General features: G+C 43.2%; 1 protein-coding gene across 1 annotated transcript in view; it reads left to right on the forward strand.

The window, feature by feature from the left end:
• Positions 1–22519: 22519 nt before the first annotated feature.
• The window catches only part of Meiob (meiosis specific with OB-fold), a 38968-nt gene continuing 38642 nt past the window's right edge, over positions 22520–22845 (forward strand). The window contains exon 1 of the mRNA XM_027424977.2: positions 22520–22621. The gene's annotated coding sequence lies outside the window, so the exon portion shown is untranslated. The remainder of the gene's footprint in view (positions 22622–22845) is intronic.

Here is a 22845-nt window from a genome sequence, read left to right on the forward strand (position 1 = left end):
AGGAAATTCCTAAATGTCAGCCAATCAGGGGTCCTGAACCTTAGAAACCCCCCACCCTAAACCCTGCTATAATAAAAACCCCACCCAACTGATCCTGCCAATGTGTTGGACACATGGAGAGTCTGAGTTTGAACTTGAATAAAGGCTCTTGCTTATACATACTGGATTTGGTCTCCTTGTTGGTTTTGGGGGGAACTCTGTAATCTGTAATCTGGGCCTAACAGTTCAAGGTCATCCTGGCTACATAGGGAGTTTGGTTCTGTGAAACCCTGCCTCAAAAAAAAAAAAAAAAAAAAGAAAAAGAAAAAGAAAGTAGATTTGTGAGTGAACTGCTGTTGTACTATGTTCACAACTCTTCCTCTAGAACATTGTTTTGTTTTGTTTTTAATTTCCAAGTTTCTCCATTGCCTTACAGATGCAAGGAGAATGATGCAATAAATCTATCTCACTTACTTGAGAGCTGGCAAAACATGAATGGAAATATGACATTCGAGGTCTTTATTAACCAGTGGCCGAAAGCCTTTGAAATCATTTCATCTGTCATTGGCATTCTGTGAGAGGGCGACCTAAAAATATCCATCGGCTCCCCAGCAGGCCATTTGTCAGCAGCTCCATGTAATTATAAGGAGCTTTATTGACATCATAACAATGGGATGCCAGGTGGTGTCCATTTCCACTTATTTAATTGAAGAAATGAGAGATTGTGTAATGTGGAGTAAACTCAGCCATCTGTCAAGCCACAATAAAATTTTGTCATAGCTGTGACATTGACTCCTAAGATGGCCACTGAAGAGGAAAAAGAATGTTATGATGTGAGCGACTCAACTGACTTATTTTATTTTGTTCTTAGCGTGAATGCCAGCAGAGAGAATGGACTGAATCACCATCATGTCCTTCAGCACTACCTGCTCCAAAGTTGGATGGCTGTGAGCAAAACAACCTGAACACCATGTAAAACCATAAGCTAGGATGCTGGAAAAGATGGAGTCATGAAATTCTACTCTAGAGCCGTTTGAAGTTAGAGTCAACATATGTAAACAGAGAAACAATAAATGAAGTCATGCTACAGACCATTTTCTGGCCCAAATGACTCAAGATCCAAGTATCAAAATAACATTAAAATTTCAAAATTGTGTGTGTGTGTGTGTGTGTACGCGTGTGCCACATGTGTGAAGTCCAGAAGAGGGTGTCAGATCCACTGGGTCTGGAGATACAGTCAGGGTTATGGGGCACCTGTCAAGGGTTCTAGGAGCTGAACTTGGGTCTACAGGAGCAGCAAGTGCTCTCCAACACTGAGTCATCTCCTCAGTCCCCTAAATCTTGGATTTTAAGTACGAATTGAGAAGCATATTCCTATACTATATATACAAAACTGAGAATACTGGTGAGGTACTTTTCATAGTGAATTTTAGTTCTACAAAAATGAATATATTCCATTAGCCTACTCAAAGGGTGTAAGAAAAATTATTTGCAAATACGTGATTGGTTTTCTGTCCCTTACATTTTAATTTATCTCTTTTACCAGCGCTTGCCAAAAGAGACTCTCTTCCCACTAAAGCTGTGAAGAAGGTAGCCTGGGTCATCATTGAGAAATCCTATTCATGCCTGTGTAACAATTCCACAGGAATAAGTGCTTGTGCAAGGAGAACAAGCAAGAAACTCCCCAACAAGATGGCAGGCTATGCCACACATCTGATTAAGTGGACTCAGAGAGGGCCTAAGAGCAATATTTCCATCAAGTTGCAGAGATAGTTATGTTCTCGAGGTCTCAGCTATGGACTGGATGATCATTGAAGTAGATCTTAACACCAAGGAAATGCTTAAAGCTTCTGGACTGCAGTGGTCTCCCGAGCCTGCACGTCACTCAGACCTACAGCTGGAATGAGTTTTAAAACACATGGAATGAGTTGAATCTTTCATGCTGTTTTGTAATATTTTCAAGAAATGTAGAGACAACAAGAAGTTTTATTTTCTTGTATTATTATTGTGTGTGAGAGAGTGAGGGTAGCTGGGCAGTGGTGGTGCACACCTTTAATCCCAGCCCTTGGGAGGCAGAGGCAGGCAGATCTCAGTACGTTCAGGGCTAGCCTGGTTAACGAAGTGAGTTCCAGGACAGCCAGAACTGTTACACAGAGAAACCCTGCCTCAAAAAACCAGAGGGGGGGGGGGGGGGGGTGCGGGGGGGGTGCGGGGGGGTGCGGGGGGGGTGCGGGGGGGTGCGTATGCTACAGGAGTCATTTCTTTCTTTTCCTCCATGGGTTTGGGGGATTATTCAGGTTGTCAGGAAATCTGCTTGCTTGTAAGTCAAGCACCTTCACCTGCTGGGTCATCTCACTGGCCCTCTTCTGTCTTTTTAGTTTTCATTAGACTAAATAGACATGTCCAACCTTATGCATGCCCACCAAGTTAGAGCAAACTGTAGACGATTCCTGGCTTTCAGCACTTTGAAAACTCTGCCGAGGATGTCTGACACAGTAAAGTGTAAAAAAAAAAAAAATAGACATTTTCTCACATCTGCAAGCATTTGGGAAGTGTTAAAAAACCTTAGCGATGAGAATAGCACTGCCTACTAAAATGTCATATGAGGTAGTCTACGATTCATATATATCAAGTTCAAAAAACGGGAAATTAAGACCTGGCATTAGTAGTCAGGAATGTGTTTAACCAGGGTGGGGGGAAGGGGTGAGGAAGAGGCACAAGGAGACTCTGGGGTACCACTGACTGTTCTTTGATGAACAACGGAAAATGTTGCTCTTTGTGAAAATTCATCGTGCTGTATTTGGTATTTTCATCAATCCTCCTGCCTCAGTCTTGAATGTGTTGGAATTACAGGCATTAGCCACCACTAGTATATTGTATGTTATACATTCTTAAGCAAACATGTAGGCTATAAGAATTTTTTAGCCTTAAGCATACAGTTCACATGAGAATTGCCTAAAAGAATTTTTAAAGACTGCTTTTAGACTACAACAAGCACATACTAAAAGGTTCTGAAGAGCTTTTTGTAATAAACATAGACCCTAAAAACAAAAAAGAGAATAGTTTTAGAGTCACAGAAAAATTGAGAAGCTAGCTCAGTTTCTATATACTTCACTTCCTGTCTCCCAGCAATTGGTGTCTTGCATTAGTACTATGACATGTTATTATAATTAGTAGTTTTAGGAGTTGGAGAGATGTCTCGGGGGCTAAGAGGACCCAAGTTCTGTTCCCAGAACCCAAATCAGGCAGCTCACAACTGCCTGATTTGTACCTCCTGCTCCAGGGGACCCAATGCCCTATTCTGGCACCTCAACACTTAGTGGCATCTGTACACATACACACATATATACACATAAATACAGATAAATCTGTAAAGAATAAGAACTTTATATTGGCCATCAGAAAACAAAGTTTATTGCTACCTTAATCTTCTTTAATGTACTGTTCCTGTCCTAGGATCCCATGCAGAACCCCATTTATTGAATTTTGGCTGTCCTAGAACTTTTGATATAGACCAATAGCCTCAGACTCTCAGAGATGCACCTACAATTGTCTCCAAAGTGGTGGGAAAATTGTCTCCCAAGTGGTGGGATTAACAATGTGTTCCACCACACCCTGCCCAACTTTCTAGGTTTTTAAATAGTTTTTTTGGGGGGGTTAGGGATAGGGTCTCACTATGTAGCTCAGGCTGTCCTGGAACTCGATCGTAGACCAAGCTGACCTCAAACTCACACAGATCCGTTTGCCCCTGCTTCCTGAAATTAAAGGCATGCACCACTACGCTGAGATGGGTTTTAAAATTTTTAATTAATTTATTTTACATAAGGTCTTGGTGTCCTAGGCTGGCCTTGGATGTCCTTGAACTTCTGATCCTGCTTCTAGCTTCTAATTGTTGAGATTACAGGTATTTGCCACCATGCCCATATATATATATATATATTATATATATATATATATATATATATATATATGTGAACAGTGCTAGGCTTGCATGTATGCCTATAAGCCAGAAGAGGGCACCAGATCTCATAACAGATGGTTGTGAGCCACCATGTGGTTGCTGGGAATTGAACTCAGGACCTTTGGAAGAGCAGGCAGTGTGCTCTTAACTGCTAAGCCATCTCTCCAGCCCAACCACCATGCCCAGTTTTATGCAGTGCTGGGGACTGAACCCATAGTGTTGTGTGTGCTAAGCAAACCCTCTACCAACTGAACAACATTCCCAGTATTTTTTTTTTTTTTTTTTTTTTTTTTTGGTTTTTCGAGACAGGGTTTCTCTGCGGCATTGGAGGCTGTCCTGGAACTAGCTCTTGTAGACCAGGCTGGTCTCGAACTCACAGAGATCCGCCTGCCTGCCTCTGCCTCCCAAGTTCTGGGACTAAAGGCGTGCGCCACCACTGCCCTGGCAATTTTCTGGTTTTTAATAGACAACTGTAAACAAAATAACGGAGGAAGGTGAAGAGAAAAATGTCACATTTAAAGTGTCAGAAAAAGGCTGGGCATGGTGGCATATATTTGCAGTCTCAGCATTCAGGAGATTGAAGGAGGGGGTCATGAGGTCAAGGCCAGCTTGGGCACTCAGGAGACTGAGAGAGGTCATGAGGTCAAAGCCAGCTTAGGTTATATAGCAAGACTTTTTTTTTAAGTCAGGAAATCAAAGCAAAAAATCAAAAGAATTGGCTAGTGTGGCCTGAGTGGGAGTTAGGAACACTCAACAGAATATTGCTGAGGCTCTGGGGCTCTGCGTCCTCTCTGTGGGAAGACAAGGCGAAAGTGTAGAAGACACCCTCTTCCAGGGGGACGTTTGTCTGTGCTCACGGTCAGTTCGCTGATTCTTTTGTGTAATGGAATCTCTACTTAACTTAGGGAAAATGTTCTCTGAACGACAGGAGTGGTGAAGCCATGTCCGTATATGGTTTCATGTGCCATTTCAGGTGCTCGTGTCAAAAGAATGTAGCTTTTCCTATTTTTCCATCCACCTCTTCTCAGAACACAAATGACTCTGCTTCTCTACATTTTATACACCATTATAAGGCTCTAGAGAAGTTAAATGGACCTGTTAAGATCATACAACAAATTAAAGGCTAGAACACCAAGCTGTAGAACATATTTCTGCCTAGCTGCCATCACAGCGCACATTGCATACACACTCCAGCAGTGAGTGTCATGTGCTATATGGCCCCAAATTATTTGCAATTTGTTGTGTTAATATTTGCCGGAGAGACACAAGCAAGTATTCACCCTAGATAGGGCAGCAACAACAACAAAGTAACGATGCCATCTAATTCCATCTTTGTGAGGCAAAGAGTTTGTTTGGGGTACTTACAGGAGCATGGGTGAGGGGCTCCGTCCAGGGGTGTAGGTGACCTCAAAACAGCTGTGTCATGGAAAAGTCCCACCTCAGCATGGGTAATAATCTCCTGAAAGCTGCCCAAATAAAGTCTCCTTTTTTAATTTTTATGATTTATTTTTATCTTATGTGTACTGGCTTTTTATTATTTCTAAAATTATATATTTATGTAATTATATATTTATAATTTTAGAAATAATATATTATTTATATATAATATATAATATATATTATATATATATATAATATATATATATATATATATATATATACGGTTTCTCTGTAGCTTTGGAGGCTGTCTTGGAACTCGTTCTATAGTTCAGGCTGACCTCGAACTCACAGAGATCCGCTTGCCTCTGCCTCTAGAGTGCTGGGATTAAAGGCGTGCGCCATCACCCGGCTGGTTACTATTTATTTATATTTTATATGCATTTTATTTTGCCTACATGTGTCAGATCCCCTGGAACTGGAGCTACAGACAGGTGTGAGCTGCCACGTGGGTGCTAGAATTGAACACAGGTCCTCTGGAAGGGCAGACAGTGATCTTGACCTCTGAGCCATCTCTCCGGCTCTGAGTCTTCACTTCCTTTAATCTTCCATCTGGTATACACTCCAGCACTTCCCAAGACCATGTGAGCTTTGGTGGAATTATAAGCAGCTGGGAGGAGGTTTGCGAGGGGGTGGCTGAACTCTAGGGCGAGGGTTGGATGACCCTCCCCCACTCCTACTGGTTAACTCAAAGGGTCTGATCTTGTAAGGGGCTCAAGAGTGCAGGTAATCAAAGTGTTCTGATTAACACGCCTAGAGGTCAGCGTTGCACAATACAATGTTAACTGATTTGCCCAGCAGACTCCAGCTAGGTGCAAGGAACCACATTAACAATGGGTGATCCCGAGGTGAACATTATTTCAGAAAGCTTTGGTCTAGGAAAGAGATGATGAAGACAGAAGCAAGCACACATGCTGTTATTCCCACAGGGTCTGCACTTTTGGACTAATTTTTATTCCACTGGGTCTGCCCAAACCTTTCGTTTGACAGGTGGGGAAGATGACTTGAGGAAGATGAAGTTTGGAGTCCTGAGTGGCGCTGCTAATTAGTGGCAAAGCTGAGCTTTTGAACAGACACGACCTGACTTTCACTTTCCACCATACATGACAGCTCCCAATAAACCCCATCTATTCTCTCATTTCAGAAGCTGTCAGATAAAGCAGTTAAGCCACATAAGTCCTGATTAACGCTCACTGAATTAAGCATATTGAAAAATAATCCATTGTTCTTTTTCTCAGCAATAAAGTTAGTTTTTTTTGTGGTTGAAGTCTTCACTCCCTCACTCCCTTCAGCATTTGCCAAGAATGTGAAGGACAGATGGTTTCTCAGGATTCCATGAACTCCCCAGCATGTTTTCTTTATTAAGGTCCTGGGGATGGAAGCCTGGACTTTGTGTATGGCAGACAAGTTTTCTACCACCAAGCTACACCATAGACTCCAAATATGCTTGTTTCTTACCTGAAGTCACTTTGGACTCTCAGATCACTAAACTGAGTGGCAGCTGTCATCCATTATGATACAGTGACTTCAAGATAGCGCTTATAAATCACAAGTGCCGTGTAATATACATTCTAGTCATACATTTTCATGTGCTGTTTATAAGCTTGTTGAAGCCAGCTCTGGGTGGAGGAGGTCCTTTCTTTTCTCAAACTCAAGCAGCCATGTCAGGTCTCTTCCAAAACCCTTTTGGGCTGGTAAAACAGTTCAGAAAGTAAAAGAGCTTGCTGCCAAGCCTCATGACCTGAATTCTATCCCCAGGACCCATATGGTAAAAGAAATCCAACTCCTACAAGTTGTTCCATGATGTCCACACACATGCCATAATGCATACACATACAGACTCACACAAATGTAAAAAATGTTTTAAGTGAGTTCACTTTTTAAGAACTTTTATTATTTTTATGTGTATAGATGTTTTGCCTGCATGTTTCTCTGACCATCATGTGAGTACCTATGGAGGTCAGAAGAAGACATTGGATACCCTGGGACTAGCATTCTAGTGGGCTGTGAGTAGCCATGTGGGTGCCAAGTTAAGTGCTTTTTAATTGCTGAGCCATCTCTCCAGACCCCAAATTCACTTTTATTCACATGCCTACCACCCAAATTCACTTTCTTGCACACACACACACACACACACACACACACACACACACACACACACACACTTAACTTTGCTTTATTTATTTTGCAGTGCTGACGATCAAACCCAGGGTCTTACCAATGCTAGACAATCCGTCTACCATTGAGCTATATCCTCAACCTTTGCCAACATACTTAACTGTCTTTTACTGTCCCTACCTGAACATATTCTTTTGACAGAGGCATCAGGCATTTAGGAGCAAAACCAAATCACTACAATCCATTGCAGTCCCAGAGCCCAGGCTAAAATATTCCAAGCCTAGACGATTACTCACTTTATTTCATTTATTTGTTTATTTATTTTTGCTTTTCAAGACAGGGTTTCTGTTCCGGAACTCACTCTGTAGACTAGGCTGGCCTTGAGCTCACAGAGCTCCTCTTGCCTCTGCCTCTGGAGTGCTGGGATTAAAGGTGTGTGCCTCCACCACCTGGCTATTTTATTTTAAAATACTTATTTGTATTTCTATTTCTGTGTGTCTGTGTGTCTGTGTGAGTGCTTGACGTGTGTTGTTGGATGCCAGGCATTGACTCTCCTGGAGCTGGAGTTCGGAGGATGGTGAGCTTCCTGTCATGGAAATGGAACTCAAGTCCTCGAGTTCAGCATGTGCTCTTAACCACTGGTCCCTCTCTTCATCTTTCTATAGTTCAACGTATTACTGGGTTTTGGTTTTTCCAATTTATCTCCCTAACTGGTAAAAGAGCTAAATTAAGCTGGATGATGGTGGCTCAAGTCCTTTTTAGCTAGAGACATTTGGACTTGGGGTGTAGTGAGGATCCTCTTCTTCCTACATTTCCCTGAACCCTGACTTGGCAGTCTGTAGGGCTTTGCACAACTTTTATTCTTTCAGTTTTCTTATTTGTAGAGACAGGATCTAATGTTGCCCAGACACTGTACTGATGGAACTAGATAATGGATTGTGCTTCCTGGTTTGTTTCTGTCAACTTGACACCAGCTAAAATCATCTGGGAAGAGGGACCCTCTTTCAGTTGAGAAAATGCTCCCATCAGATTGGCTCATAGGGCAGCCTGTGGGGCCTTTTTCTTGATTGATGATTGATGTGGAAGGGCCCAGCCTACTGTGGGTGGTTCTTTTCCTGGGGAGGTGGTCCTGGGGTGTATAAGAAAGCAAACTGAGCAAGAGAGGAGGAGTAAGCCATGCTTTGCTTTAGTCCAGGACTTCCTGCCCTACCTTAGTCTTATACAGACTGTGAGGAGGAGGAAGTGTAAACCAAAAGACCCTTTCCTCTCCAAGTTGCTTTTGGTCATAGTGTTACAAAGCAATAGAAAGCAAACTGAAAGTCAGTGGTTGTGGCATACACCTTCAATCCCAACACTTGAGAGTCAGAGGCACGCAGACATCTGTGAATTTGAGGCCAGTCTGGTCTACAGAGCAAGTTCCAGGACAGCCAGGGCTACACAGAGAAACCCTGTCTTGAAAAACAAAAAACAAAAAAGCAAACTAAGACAGTATCCAGGATGACCTTGAACTCCAGACACCCTCCCTCCCCCTTTGACTTCCAGTTGCTGTGATTGCTATGGAATTTTCTAGAATGTTCCTGGGGCCTTTATCCTCAGACTTATGCTGCTACTATTATTTTCTCACCAACTGCCTTCTAGTGCTTCTTAAGACAGCCACATCCACTGTCCTCCAAGTATCCTTTCCCTCCTTCCTCTTTAGCTCTTAAGTTGCTTCAATTTGCCCCTAAACTTGATCTCCATATCTGATTCTTGCCAGCTCCCTGACAGGTTACATTGTTCCTTTTCTCTAGACAAAGATTTGTAAAGCTTTAAGAAAAATATCTGTGCCAACACACCCAGAATTGAATTATAAGTTGACTAGTCCCTAGGAGTGAGACATGGCGAATGAAACCAATTATACCAATAATTTGAATTATTAAAATTGCAGATCTTGAGAGGGATATTGTAGATATGGGATCAACGTAAAATTTTTGTAATTATGTGGTTGTTTTGTAACTCATTAAATAATTGTCCCTACTGGTTAGTATGTGTTAAGTTTACTATACATGTGGGAGCACGCTCACGAACACACACACACACACACACACAGTGTATTGTATTTTCCTGCCTCCCTTCTGTGACAGGCTCCTTCGTGGTTTGACAGCTGTTGTGCTCCAGAGAGGTGATGACAGAGCCATCTACCATTTCTTTCCCCAGACATGGAAGCTATTTTAGCCCTGACCTTTGCTCACTCACCCTTGACTTCTACATCGAGTGGTAAGGTCTAGGCTTTTCTTGTCTCCATTTTTGCTCTTGTACATCCAAAATATATTGACAGGTCAATTCTTTTGTTAAGAACAAGCCAATTAAACAGAATCTCAGAACCTAGGAAAAAACCCCAATTCTTTGTGCAAGAAAAAGACTTCCCTAAGTTTATTAATATTGTAAACAATGCCAGGGTTCTGGGTTTGTATTTTTTTGCCATTTTTTTATTTTTAATTTCATTTTACATTCTAACCACAGTTCTCCTTCCCACACCTCCTTCCACCCTCCTCACCTCCTCCCCCGTTGTCTTCTCCCAGCCCACCCCTGTGTTGGCGCCTCAAAGATGGGATACTACAAACCCCCAGTCCACTCTTCTTCATGGGTAAGGGCTCCCATGAGGAGTCAGCAATAGGTTGGGGCAGGGCCAGGCATTAAGGCTGAACACGGCATCCCACTATAGGGAATGGGCTCCAACAAGCTAGCTCATGTACCAGGTTTATATTGTGGTCCTACTGCCAGGGGTCCCTCAGATAGTTCAAGCTTCACAACTGTCTCCCACATATGGAGGGCCTAGTTCAGTCCCCTGGAGTCTCCACAGTTGTTGGTCCAGAGTTCATGAGCTTCCTTGAGCTTGGTTCAGCTGTTTCTGTAGATTTTTCCATCATGATCTTGACCTCCCTTGCTCATACATTCTCTCTATTCTCTTCTCTTCGATTCCCGGAGCTCAGCCTGGTTTTTGGTTGTGGATATCTGCAGCTGGTTCCATCAATTACTGGATGAAGGATCTATGATGATAGTTAGGGTATTCACCAATCTGATTACTGGGGTCACCAGTTTGGGAATTCTCTCCACTATTGCTCCACTATTATCTTAGCTGAGGTCATCCTTGTGGATTCTTGGGCTTTACTCTAGCACGGTTTCTCCCTAAGCCCATCGTGGCTCTCTCTGTTAAGATAGCTCTTTCATTGCTCTCTCACCGCCTCCCTCCCCTCTGTGCCTAGCTCATTCTCTCCTGTTCTCATCCCCTCCTCCTTACCACCCCTACCCCCAAGTTACCCTGTAGATTTGATCTAATTTCCCTTGTCAGGGTGATCCATGTGTCCCTCGTAGGGTCCTCCTTGTTACCTAGCTTCTCTGGTGCTGTGGATTGTAGTCTAGTTATCCTTTGCTTTATATACAATATCCACTTATGAGTGAAAACATATCTTGTTTGTCTTTCTGAATCTGGGTTACCCCACTCAGGATGTTTTTTTTTTCTAGTTCCATCCATTTGCCTGGAAATTTTATGAGGTCATCAATTTTTACAGTTGTGTAGTAGTACTCTATTGTGTCAATGTACCACATTTTCTTTATCCATTCTTCAGTTGAGGGGCATCTAGGTTATTTCCAGGTTTTGGCTATTATGAATAATGCCACAACAAACATTGTTGAGCAAGTGTCCTTGTGGTATGATTGAGTGTCCTTTGGGTATATGCCCAAAAATGGTATTGCTGGGTCTTGAGGTAGATTGATTCCCAATTTTCTTAGAAACCTTCGTACTGATTTCTAAGATGGCTGTACAAGCTTGCACTCCCACCAGCAGTGGAGGAGTGTTCTCCTGACTCCACATCCTTTCCAACATAAGCTGTTCTCAGTATTTTTGATCTTAGTCATTCTGGCAGGTGCAAGATGTTGTTTTGATTTGCATTCCCCTGATGATCAAGGATGCTGAGCACTTCCTTTTGGCCATCTGAGATTTTTTCTGGTGAAAAATCTCTGTTTAGCTCTGTACCACATTTTTCTTTTCTTTTTTTGGTGGTGGTGGGGTTTAGAGACAGGGTTTCTCTGTGGCTTTGGAGGCTGTCCTAGAACTAACTCTTGTATACCAGACTGATCTCTAACACAGAGGTCCACCTGTGTCTGCCTCCTGAGTGTTAGGACTAAAGGCGTGTGCCACCACCGCCTGGCTCCTGTACCCCATTTTTCAATTGGGTTATTTTGCATTTTCATGTCCAGTTTCTTGACATCAAATAATATATATATATATATATATATATATATATATATATATATATATATATATATTAAATTTTGGGGTGATCCCAGCTCTTTGTCAAATGTGGGGTTGGTGAAGATCTTTTCCCATTCTGTAGGCTGTCGTTTTGTCTTTTTGACAGTGTCCTTTGCCTTACAGAAGCTTTTCAGTTTCAGGAGGTCCCATTTATTGATTGTTGCTTTCAGTGTCTGTGCAACTGGTGTTACTTTTAGGAAGTGGTCTCCTGTAACAGTGTGTTCAAGGCTACTTCCCACATTCTCTTCTGTCAGGTTCAATATGTTGGATTTGAGTTTTGTGCATGGTGATAGATATGGATCTATTTGCATTCTTCTACATGTTGACAGCCAGTTTTGTCAGCACCATTTGTTAAAGATGTTTTCATTTTTCCATTGTACCATTTTGGCTTCTTTGTAAAAAATCAGGTGTTCATAGGTGTGTGGATTAATGCCAGCGTCTTTGACTCAATTCCATTGATCCACCTGTCTGTTTTCATGCCAATACCAAGCTGTTTTTATTACTATAGCTCTATCTATAGTAGAGTTTGAAGTCAGGGATGATGATGCCTCCTGAAGTTCCTTTATTGCATAGAATTGTCTTAGCTATTCTGGGCTTTTTGTTTTTCCATATAAAGCAGAGTTCTTCCAAGATTTGTGAAGAATTGTGTTGAGATTTTGATGGGGATTGCATTGAATCTGTAGATTGCTTTTTGTAAGGTAGCCATTTTTACTATGTTAATCTTACCTCTCTGGGAGATCTTTCCATTTTCTGATATCTGCTTCAATTTCCTTCTATAGGGACTTAAAGTTCTTGTCATATAGGTCTTTCACTTGTTTGGTTCAATTTGCCCCAAGTTATTTTATTTTGTGGCTGGTGTTTCTCTGATTTCGTTCTCCAGCGGTTTATCATTTGTATATAGGAGGGCTACACCCTGTATCTCTGGGATGAAGCCTACTTGGTCATGGTGGATGATTTTTTTCTTAATGTGTTCTTGAATTCAGTTTACCAGTATTTTTTTTTTTTGATTTTTTTTGAGACAGGGTTTCTCTGCATAGCTTTGTAGACCAGGCTGGCCTCGAATTCACAGATATCCACCTGCCTCTGCCTCCTGAGTGCTGGGGTTAAAGGCATGTGCCAGCACCGCCTGGCTTGATTTGCCAGTATTTTATTATTTTTGTCTCAATGTTTATGAGGAAGATAGGTCTGTAGTTCTCTTTCTTTGTTGTTTCTTTGTGTAGTTTGGGTATCAGGGTTACTGTAGCCTTATAAAAGGAGTTTGACAATGTTCCTCTGTTTCTATTGTGTGGAACAATTTGAGGAGTATTGGGTTTAGCTGCTCTTTGACATTCTGATAGAATTCTCTGCTGAAACCATCTGGTCCTGGACTTTTTTTGGTTGGGAGACTTTTAATGACTGCTTCTATTTCTTTAGGGGTTATGGTCTATTTAAATTGTTTATCTGGTCTTGACTTAATTTTGGTATGTGATACCTATCCAAAAAACTGTCCATTTCTTTTAAATTTTCCAATTTTGTGAAGTACAAGTTTTTGAAGTATGATCTGATGATTCTCTGGATTTCAATCTCAGTATCTGTTGTTATATCCCCCTTTTCATTTATGATTTTGTTAATTTGGATATTCTCTCTCTGACTTTTGTTAATTTGGATAAGGGTTTGTCTTTCTTGTTGATTTTCTCAAAGAGACAACTCTTCCTTTCATTGATTCTTTGTTTCTATTTTGTTGATTTCAGCTCTCAATTTGGTTCTACTCCTGTGTTCTACTCCAACTGGGTGAGTTTGCTTCTTTTTGTTCTAGAGCTTTGAGGTATTTTGTTGGTTTGTTAGTGTGGGATTTCTCCAACTTCTTTATGTAGGCCTTTAGTGCTATGAACTTTCCTCTTAGTGCTGCTTTCATAGTGTCCCGTAAGTTTGGGAATGTTGTACATTCATTTTCATTGAATTCTAGGAAATCTTTAATTTCTTTCTTCCTATTCAGTTGGGCATTATTCAGTTTCCATGAGTTTGTAGATTTCTAGAATTTGTGTTGTTGTTGAATTCTAACTTTAAGCCATGGTGATCTGAAGGTTCCATGGGGTGCTTAGAAGAAGGAGTATTCTTTTGTGTTTGGGTGCAATGTTCTATAAAAGTCTGTTAAGCCCATTTGAGTCATAACACATGTTAGATCCCTTATTTGTTAATTTTCTATCTGGCAGAGCTGTCCACTGGTGAGGGTGGGGTATTAAAGCCTCCCACTTATAGTGTGTGGGGTCTGTTGTTCAATTTAAGCTTTAGCGATGTTTCTTTTACAAATGTGGGTGTCCTCATATTTGGGGCACATATGTTTAGGATTGAGACTTCTTGGTGGATTTTTCCTGTGATGAATATGAAATGTCCTTCATCATCTCTTTTGATTTCCTTTAGTTTGAAGTCTATTTTGTTAGATATTAGGATAGCTACACTAGTTTGCTTCTTAGGTCCATTTGATTGGAAAAACTTTTCCCAACCCTTTACTCTGAGGTAATGTCTGTCTTTGAAGTTGAGGTGGTTTTCTTGTATGCAGCAGAAGGATGGATCCTATTTTTGCATCTATTCTGCTAGCTTGTGTCTTTTTAATAGGTGAGTTGAGTCCAATATATATATATATTGCTTTGGTGGTTCTCCTGGAACTTGGCTCTGTAGACCAGGCTGGCCTTGAACTCACAGAGATCCACCTGCCTCTGCCTCCCGAGTGCTGGGACTAAAGGCTTGTGCCACCAAGGCCTGGCTGAGTTGTGGGGGACCGAATAATTCTGTTATGGAATGTTTTGGGGCCCAGTTTCTAGCTCCTGTAAACATGGACCACTGGAGAGCTCCGGCTCACCATTGTATTGTTAATGCCAGTAGGGCTAGTATTGTTTACCATGGCCTCAGGGTAATATGCTTCCTAATTTGCATCTCTATGCGCCTAAGCATCTGAATATGCCCTCACCTGGGCAAAGGGACTAGAGGTATGTGAGTAACTTGTGAGGATAGAAGGTTAGGAGTTAGGGGCGAGTGACCAGAGCAGAGAGAACAAAGAGAGATGGTTCCCTTGTGGTGTTGGCAGGATGGTTAAGAAACACGAGAAAAGATGGCTAATAAAGAAATGACTCTAGTTCTACAACATGGAACTGAGAGCTCTCTGAAGATGACAAGATGCCTGTGTTTGGTCTTTATTGCTGTTGGGTTGCTAGGAGCTTCCAGGTCCACACACCCCCACTCAGGTAGAACCTCATGGTTGTCGTGGGTTAAAGCTGAGACATGCCGGGCCACAACACTGAATCCGTTGATATTAAGGGATATCAATAACCAATGATTGTTGATTTCTGTTATTTTTTTGGTGGTGGTGGTTATTACGATTAATAACTAATACCCATAGCCCGTGATGGTCAGGATATATATTTATTAGGTAGCTAACCAGAAGGCAAGTAGAACAAGCCAAAACAGCAGGAAAAAGAGAGCTACCATGTGTGTTCCCTATCCCTTTAAATCTTTCCCACATCACCCTGACATCACCTTGACCACACCCTGACAGGCATGGTCTGGCACACCTGTTGCCAACCCTTAGGAGGCTTGGTTATGGTGCCTCACTACAGGTGGTGGTGGTGGTGTTTGCTTATTTTTAGAATTTGCTGGTGTGGGATTAGCTATAGCCTGTGCTTTCCTGGGTACCTCTAACCTCCTTGGGTTGGAGTTTTCCTTCTAGCGCTTTCTGTGGGGCTGGATTTGTGGATAGGTATTGTTTAAATCTGATTTTGTCATGGAATATTTTGTTTTCTCAGTCGGGGGCCATATAGTTGGAAATCTATTCCACCCTGCCATGAGTTCAGGAGGGCCTCGATTTCTGTTGTCTTTAAGATGTCATCTAATGGCTGCAGGATGTCCTGGCTTTGGTGGAGAATGGCTCCTATCTAAATAAAAATAGACTTGGGCCAGGGCAAGTTTAAACCCACCCTGAAGGCTAGTAATACATGCTGGTATGAAGTGCCTGAAGGCCAAGTGTACATGCAACAAAGGAGTGTCTTTAGGATTAAGTTGGAAATAATTGCTATCTGCCCTTTATACAAGATAATAGATGTCTTCTGCCATTGTCTCCACCTTTGGATGGTTACTTAAGATGATGCATCAATACACTTGGCATTTTCAGTATTAACTGACTGCCCGCCTGTTATTATCAGATGTCTCTGTCTTTTCTATAAAGTCGGATAGCTAGCCTTCCCTCATCCACACAACCCCACTCAGGAATGGACTTGGGGTTGTTTGGCTGGTTCCGATCACAGCCCCAAAGACATCAGTCTTCAACATATGGCCCAGCAACACAGGGCTGATATAGACTGGACCTGGCATTTCTCCATCTATGTTAATTGAAAGTTTTACAGTATAGTAGTTTGGGTTGGCATCCATGGTCTCTTAGAGTCTGCATAATGTCTGAACAGGACTTTCTGGCTTTGAGAGTCTCCACTGAGTAGTTAGGTGTTATTCTGATGGGTCTGCCTTTATAGTTTACTTGACCTTTTTCCTTTGCAGTTCTTAATATTCTTTCTTTATTTTGTATATTTTGTGTTTTGATTATTATGTGGTAAGAGGATTTTTTTTTGGTCTAGTCTATTTGGTGTTCTGTAAGCTTCTTTGTATCTTCATAGGCATTTCCTTTTTTATGTTGGGAAAGTTTTCTTCTATGATTCTGTTGAGTATATTTTCTGTGCTTTTGAGCTAGTGTTCTTCTATCCCTATTATTCTTAGGTTTGGTCTTTTCATGGTGTCCCAAATTTCCTGAACATTTTGTGTTATGACTTTGCTGGCTTTAATGTTTTCTTTGACCAGTGAGTCTATTTTCTCTATCGTATTTCAATGCCTGAGATTCTCTCTTCCATCTCTTGCATTCTGTTGGTTATGCTTGCATCTGTAGTTCCTGTTCATTTACCCAGATTTTCCATTTCCAGAATTCCCTTTGTTTTAATTCTTTATTGACTCTATTTCAGTTTTCAAGTCTTGGACTTGTTTGATTGTTTTTTCTTGGTTTTCTTGGCTTTCTTGAAAGGATTTATTGATTTCTTCCAATGTTTTGTTTGTCTTTTCCTCCATTTCTTTAAGAGAATTCTTTATTTCCTCTTTAAGGGCCTCTATTATCTTCATAAAGTTACTTTTAAGGTCATTTCCTTCTGCTGCTTCTGCATTGGGATGTTCAGGTCTTTGTAATGTAGTACTACTAGGTTCTGGTGTTGCCATATTACTCTTTAGGTTGTTGAATGTATTCTTGCATTAACGTCTACCCATCTTTTCTTCCCGTTGGTGTAGTCAGTGTCTTTGCTTCTTGATTCAATCCTCCCAGTCCTCTTGCTCAGCCCCGGGTTTGTATTTTGAAACATATCATATGAAAAGCCTTTCGTATCTTGGTGAAACTGATTCTGCTGGCTTAATTTCATGTAGCTGTCAGCAAAAGTTAATTTGCTAAAATACCCCAAAATACAAGCAAAAAATTTGAAATACTATTCCCTCATAGAGACTCCTTAAAATATGTAAATTTTATTTTTTTATTTAAAACTGTCTTAAAATGTCAGTTTATTCTTGGGCATAGATCAAGATTTCATGTCCTTTTAACAACAAAGACTTGAAGTCAGGCAGTTATTGTGAAAGACCCGCTCAGAATGCTTCTGCATGCCCCCTGCCCCTCTGTCTACCCCGCCTGTGCCGGTGCTGGGTGTTCTCTCTGGAGCAGGCGGGAGGAGCAGTTGACTGAGGGCAGCGCGGCGGGGACTGAGCAGGGCAGGGCCAGGGTTCGGCCAGGGGCTGGAGAATGCAGCGCGGGCGGCGCCTGGAAGGGGAACTTGAGCTGGGAGAGCAGCGGTGCTGCTTGTCCAGGAGCTGCGAGCGGGGAGCCGCCTCCAAGGCCAAGGACACGGGGGCCGCGGAGCTGCCGGGGCCTCCCAAGCCTTCACCCCGGCAGGGCTCGCGCCCCCGGCCCGCCCCGCCTGGCACCGCGCCTCGGGGCTGGGGCCGAGCAACGAGCACCAGGTGGGCCGGCCCGAGGGCGAGCACCAGGTGCGTTGGCCCGAGGGCGAGAGCACCAGTTAGGCCGGCCCGGGGCCCCGCCCCCACACCCCCACCTGATGAGAAACACTCCGTCCCAAGGTCTCCGCCCCCAAGGTCAGCCATCTGGACGCGGAGGGGGGAATTGAATCGGTTGTACCAAACACCAGACCTTGAGAATATGCTGGTCTGGAATGGCTCTGTGCCTCATTTGAACCATCCAATAGAAATGACTCTGTACTTTGCCTCATTTGAATGACTCTGTGTTTCACCTCATTTGAATGATTCTGTATTTCGCCTCATTTGAATAACCCTGTATAGCGCCTCATTTACATTGACCAATGGGAATAGCTCTGTACAATGCCTCATTAGAATTATCCAATAGAATCCCTGCTTCTAGCTTGCGCCTTTTTCCCTATATAAGGACCCCTTTCCCTTGGCTCGGGGCGCTTGGCCTCACAGAAGCTAAGTCGCCCGGGTACCCGTATCTCCAATAAAGCCTCTTGCAGTTTGCATCCAAGTTCGTGGTCTCGCTGATTCCTGGGTGCGGGTCTCCTTCTACGAAAGTACCTCTTCGGGGGTCTTTCAATTGTAGGGAGACACTGTAGCCCCACCTCCTAGGAGCCGCTACGGGTGTGCCTGGCTTCGCCCGTGAGGGCGTGGTCAGGGGAGGTTCAGGATGATGTGTGGGGAATTCTTAAGGGGCGGCAGACACGTGGGGAGCCCCTTCTCTCTGGCCTCCCTAGCTTGCTGCCTCTGGGCACACTCTGGCTTGTGCTTGGCCAGCATTACTTGAATAAAGATATCTTAATCTGTAACTTCACGCTGTAAATTATGGTGCACACCTTTAATCCAGAACTTGTGAGGCAGAGGCAGTCAGATCTCTGTGAGTTCGAGGCCAGCCTGGTCTACATAGTGAGATCTAGGACAGTCAGGACTGTTACACAAAGAAACATTGTCTTGAAAAACAAAAACAACAAATAAACGAAACAACAAAAGACACCCAGTCTGTCTCTGTCTCTAGCTATGTCTCTTAATGTCTCTCTGTGTCTCCCTGTTCTCAATCTCTGATATCTCTCTATCTCTGCCATCTTTCTGTCTCTGTCTTTGGGCTGGCAAAATGGCTTAGCAGGGAAAGGTGCTTGTCACCAAGTTCCCTGGATCTAAGTTCCATCCCTGGAACCCACATGGTAGAAAAGGAGAGAAGTGATTCCTGAAAATTGTCTTCTGACCACACACACACACACACAGACACACACACACAGACACACACACACATACACACACACACACACACACACACACAGAGAGAGAGAGAGAGAGAGAGAGAGAGAATAAAATGTTAAAAGAAAAGACAGAGACTGAAGTTGGCATATGCAGACCATCCCAACACTTGGAAGGTGGAAGGAAGATCAGAAGTTCAATGTACATTCTAGGTTACATAGTGAGTTTGAGGCCAGCCTGGGCTACATGAGATCCTGTTTCAAAGACACAACAATAAATAAATAAATAAATAATAGAGAGACTGGGAAAGAATATGGAAACAAATTTTCACATTTATTTGTTTTCTGTGTATGTGAGTACATATTAGGGAACTACACATAGCAGGTGTGTGTGGAAGTCAGAGGACAACTTGTGAGAGTCAGCTCTGGCCTTCTACCATGTGGGCTTCAGCAAATGAACGCAGGCTGACATGCTTGCACAGCAAACGCCTTTACCCACTGAGCCATCTCACTGGCCCCAGGAAGCTAAAACTTCTTAAAGATTTTTTTTCTATTGAAATTTGGAGAGGGGAGAAGTACGTCATTCAGCTTTCCATTTCCATTTGTGAATTTTTTAAATGAAGAAAAACAAAAATTATATTTTGATGATGATGTAAAACCTCCCTTTAATGGTGTTTCTGTGTTATTTTTTATGTACAAATGTTTTATCCACATGTATGTATGTGCACCATGTGTCTGCAGAAGTCAGAAGAGGGCTTTGGATCCCCTGGAACTAGATTAATGAATGGCTGTGAGCCACTCTATGGGTGCTCAGAATCAAATCAAATCTGCAAGGGCAAGAAGTGCTCTTAACTGTGGAGGCATCTCTCCAGCCCCTACTGGTGTTTGTTTGTTTGTTTTTTTTTCCTTTCAAGCTGCTTTTGACCCTAATAGTGTTTTTAAATTTGAATTTTATTTTATTTTAGATAGGGTCTTACTGCCTGGCGTTAGTGGCACACACCTTTAATCCCAGGACTCTGGAGGCAGAGGCAGGGTGGATCTCTGTGGGTTCAAAGCCAGCATGGTCTACAGAGTAAGTCCCAGGACAGGCTCCAAAGCTACACAGAGAAACCCTGTCTCAAAAACCAATAAATAAATAAATAAATAAATAAATAAATAAGATAGGGTCTCACTGTATAGCCCTGGCTGGCCTGGAACTCTCTCTGTAGATCAGATTGGCCTTGAATTCAGAGATCCGCTGGCGTCTACCTCCCTAGAGCTGGAAATGAAGGGCACGTGCCAGCATGCCTAGCTTTCAATGCAGTTTTTGTAATATATGTAACATGTGGCTGCTTAATATTTGGCAAAGTTTTTTTTTAACAAGAGAAGCTCAAAGATTTAAATAATACTCGATGTTGACAAGCTTAATAGATTTAATTATTGGATTTTATTTATCCCAATTAGTACTCAGAACAGAAGGGTAAATTGGTTTCTTGTTTGCTTGTTTGTTTTTGAGATAGGGTCTTACTATGTAGCTCTGAGCATCCTGGAACTCACTCTGTAGACCAGGCTGGCCTCAAACTCACAGAGATCTGCCTGCCTCTGCCTCCCAAGTGCTAGATTAAAGGTGTGCATCACTACTGCCAGACTTAGAATAAGATTTTCATATGGTGGTTTGTTTGAGACAGAGTCTAACTAGTTCAACTTGGCCTGCCTTGACCAAGTTTTTGTTGTTGTTTTGTTGTTTTTTGGTCTCCATGAGTAGCCCAGGCTGGCCTGAAACACATGACACATGACCCTCCTACCTCAACCTCTGAAGTACTGGGATTTTAGTCACCAGCCATCATTCTGAGCTCCATATTATGTTCATTTAAAACACAAAGAGGGCCAGGCAGTAGTGGTGCATGTCTTTAGTCCCAGCACTTGGGAGGCAAAGGCAGGCAGATCTCTGTAAGTTCGAGGCCAGGCTGGTCTACAGAGTGAATTCCAGGACAGCCAGGACTGTCATACAGAGAAATCCTGTCTTGAAAACACACACACACACACACACACACACACACACACACACACACACACACACACACACATACAAAACTACAAAGTGGTGGAAAGTCATTGATTAGCTTCTCTGAAGTCCACTTCTGAGCATGTAGTGCTGTTGTGCCCAGATTTCGGAACCCCAAAAGAACCTGCCAGCAAGGAGACGACTCACTGAATGCAGGGACAAAGCTTTCTTCATTGACTCAAAGATATGAGCTGCAGCAAGGTCCCCATTTGTTCAGGAACAAATGGAGTACCCACTTTCGACTAAGGAGTGTTTTTATAAGGGAAAATTGTAGGGCTGGAAGCCCCAAGATTACAAAACTTGCATGGTTACACACAACAGGACAAAGATTGTATGCTTCAGGCAAGTTGCAATTAAGCAGGATGCTGCAGAGGAAATGAGTTTGTTAATTGTCTCCTGGGCTGGGGACTTCTACAATTGATAACTATCTGATCCTCTTTGGACCAGAGGAATGTGGACACCATTCTAGGTTGTGATATCTGGTCTAACGGCTTGAGTCCTGTGGACCTTTGTTTAACTTTGTCTGCTGAGCTGCCTTTTGGGAACTCAGAGTTTTCTTTTTTGGGCTTTGGAGTCTGGGTTTTAGACTTTTATTTTCCCCTTTCATTGCTTTAATACACACACACACACACACACACACACACACACACACACACACACACACACACGGTATTGGGATGAAATAATATACTGTTTGTGAGATGAACATGAGACTATCGTGTATTTTAAACCAGGAGTAGTAACATATGCCTTTAATCCTTGCCCTTGGGAGGCAGAGGCTGGTGTCTGTGAGTTCGAGGTCAGCCTGTTCAAAGAGTGAGTTCCAGGACAGCCATGGCTGTCCTGTCTCGATGCACCCCCCACAGTATTATCTATTTTATGTATTACTGTGTTATTTTCATAATATTATTGAGTATTTTACATATTATATGCACACCTTCTGCTGTACGTGGTGACATCAAGGAAACTCCCTTAATAATAGCATCTGGCCATCTCCTCTTCCACAACCCTGTCGGGTTTTATATCTGTGTCGTCCTTCGGTTCACTCTCTGTTTAAATTTCACTTCAGGTAATTTAGTACCTGCACAGAGACATCTGCTATTATAAGACATTTAGGAAGATTGCTCAGTCGGAACAGCCTGGGACACCAGCCCAGATCCCAACCAGAGAACTGAGGCAAACGCCTCGCTCGCTTCCGCGGCGACTTCCCTATCTACTTTCATCTGTGCGTGGGAACAGCTGCTGTCTTCAAGCGGCGCCTAAGGCCCACGTTCCCTTTGCCACCCAAGTCCAAAAGTTCTCCAGTGCCCAGACCCGGTAGGCACAAGGGCGGAGCCCGCGCGGCGGGGGCGGAGCCCGCGCGGCGCGCGCGGCGGCGGAGTCCGCGCGGCGGGGCGGAGTCCGCGCGGCCGGGGCGGGGCATTGTCTAACGGTCGCGGACTGCAGGTGGTCCGCTCTGCCTGCTGTGTGGAAGTTGTAGCGCGTGACCGGCGCCAGGGGGAACCTTGTGGAGCAGATAGCCAGCCCGGGAGTTTCCGGTGAGCCTCGGCTAGGACGGCCTGCTGTGGTGTCCATCCGGCGCCTCGCTCCAGTTCTGAGAGGAAGCCCGCGCGGGGTCTCGAGCGCCTGGGTTCCGAAGGTTCACCGTGGAGCGCGCAGGCCTTGGCCTGTCAGGTGCCTGCCAGTCAGGACTCACTCATTCATGCTCTTCCCCGCCGGTTGCTCCCTCCCTGTCAGTTCTCTAGTCAGGTTCTGTCCTGCC

Source organism: Cricetulus griseus, chromosome 7 (assembly GCF_003668045.3).
Source record: "Cricetulus griseus strain 17A/GY chromosome 7, alternate assembly CriGri-PICRH-1.0, whole genome shotgun sequence".
NCBI classification, from domain to species: domain Eukaryota; kingdom Metazoa; phylum Chordata; class Mammalia; order Rodentia; family Cricetidae; genus Cricetulus; species Cricetulus griseus.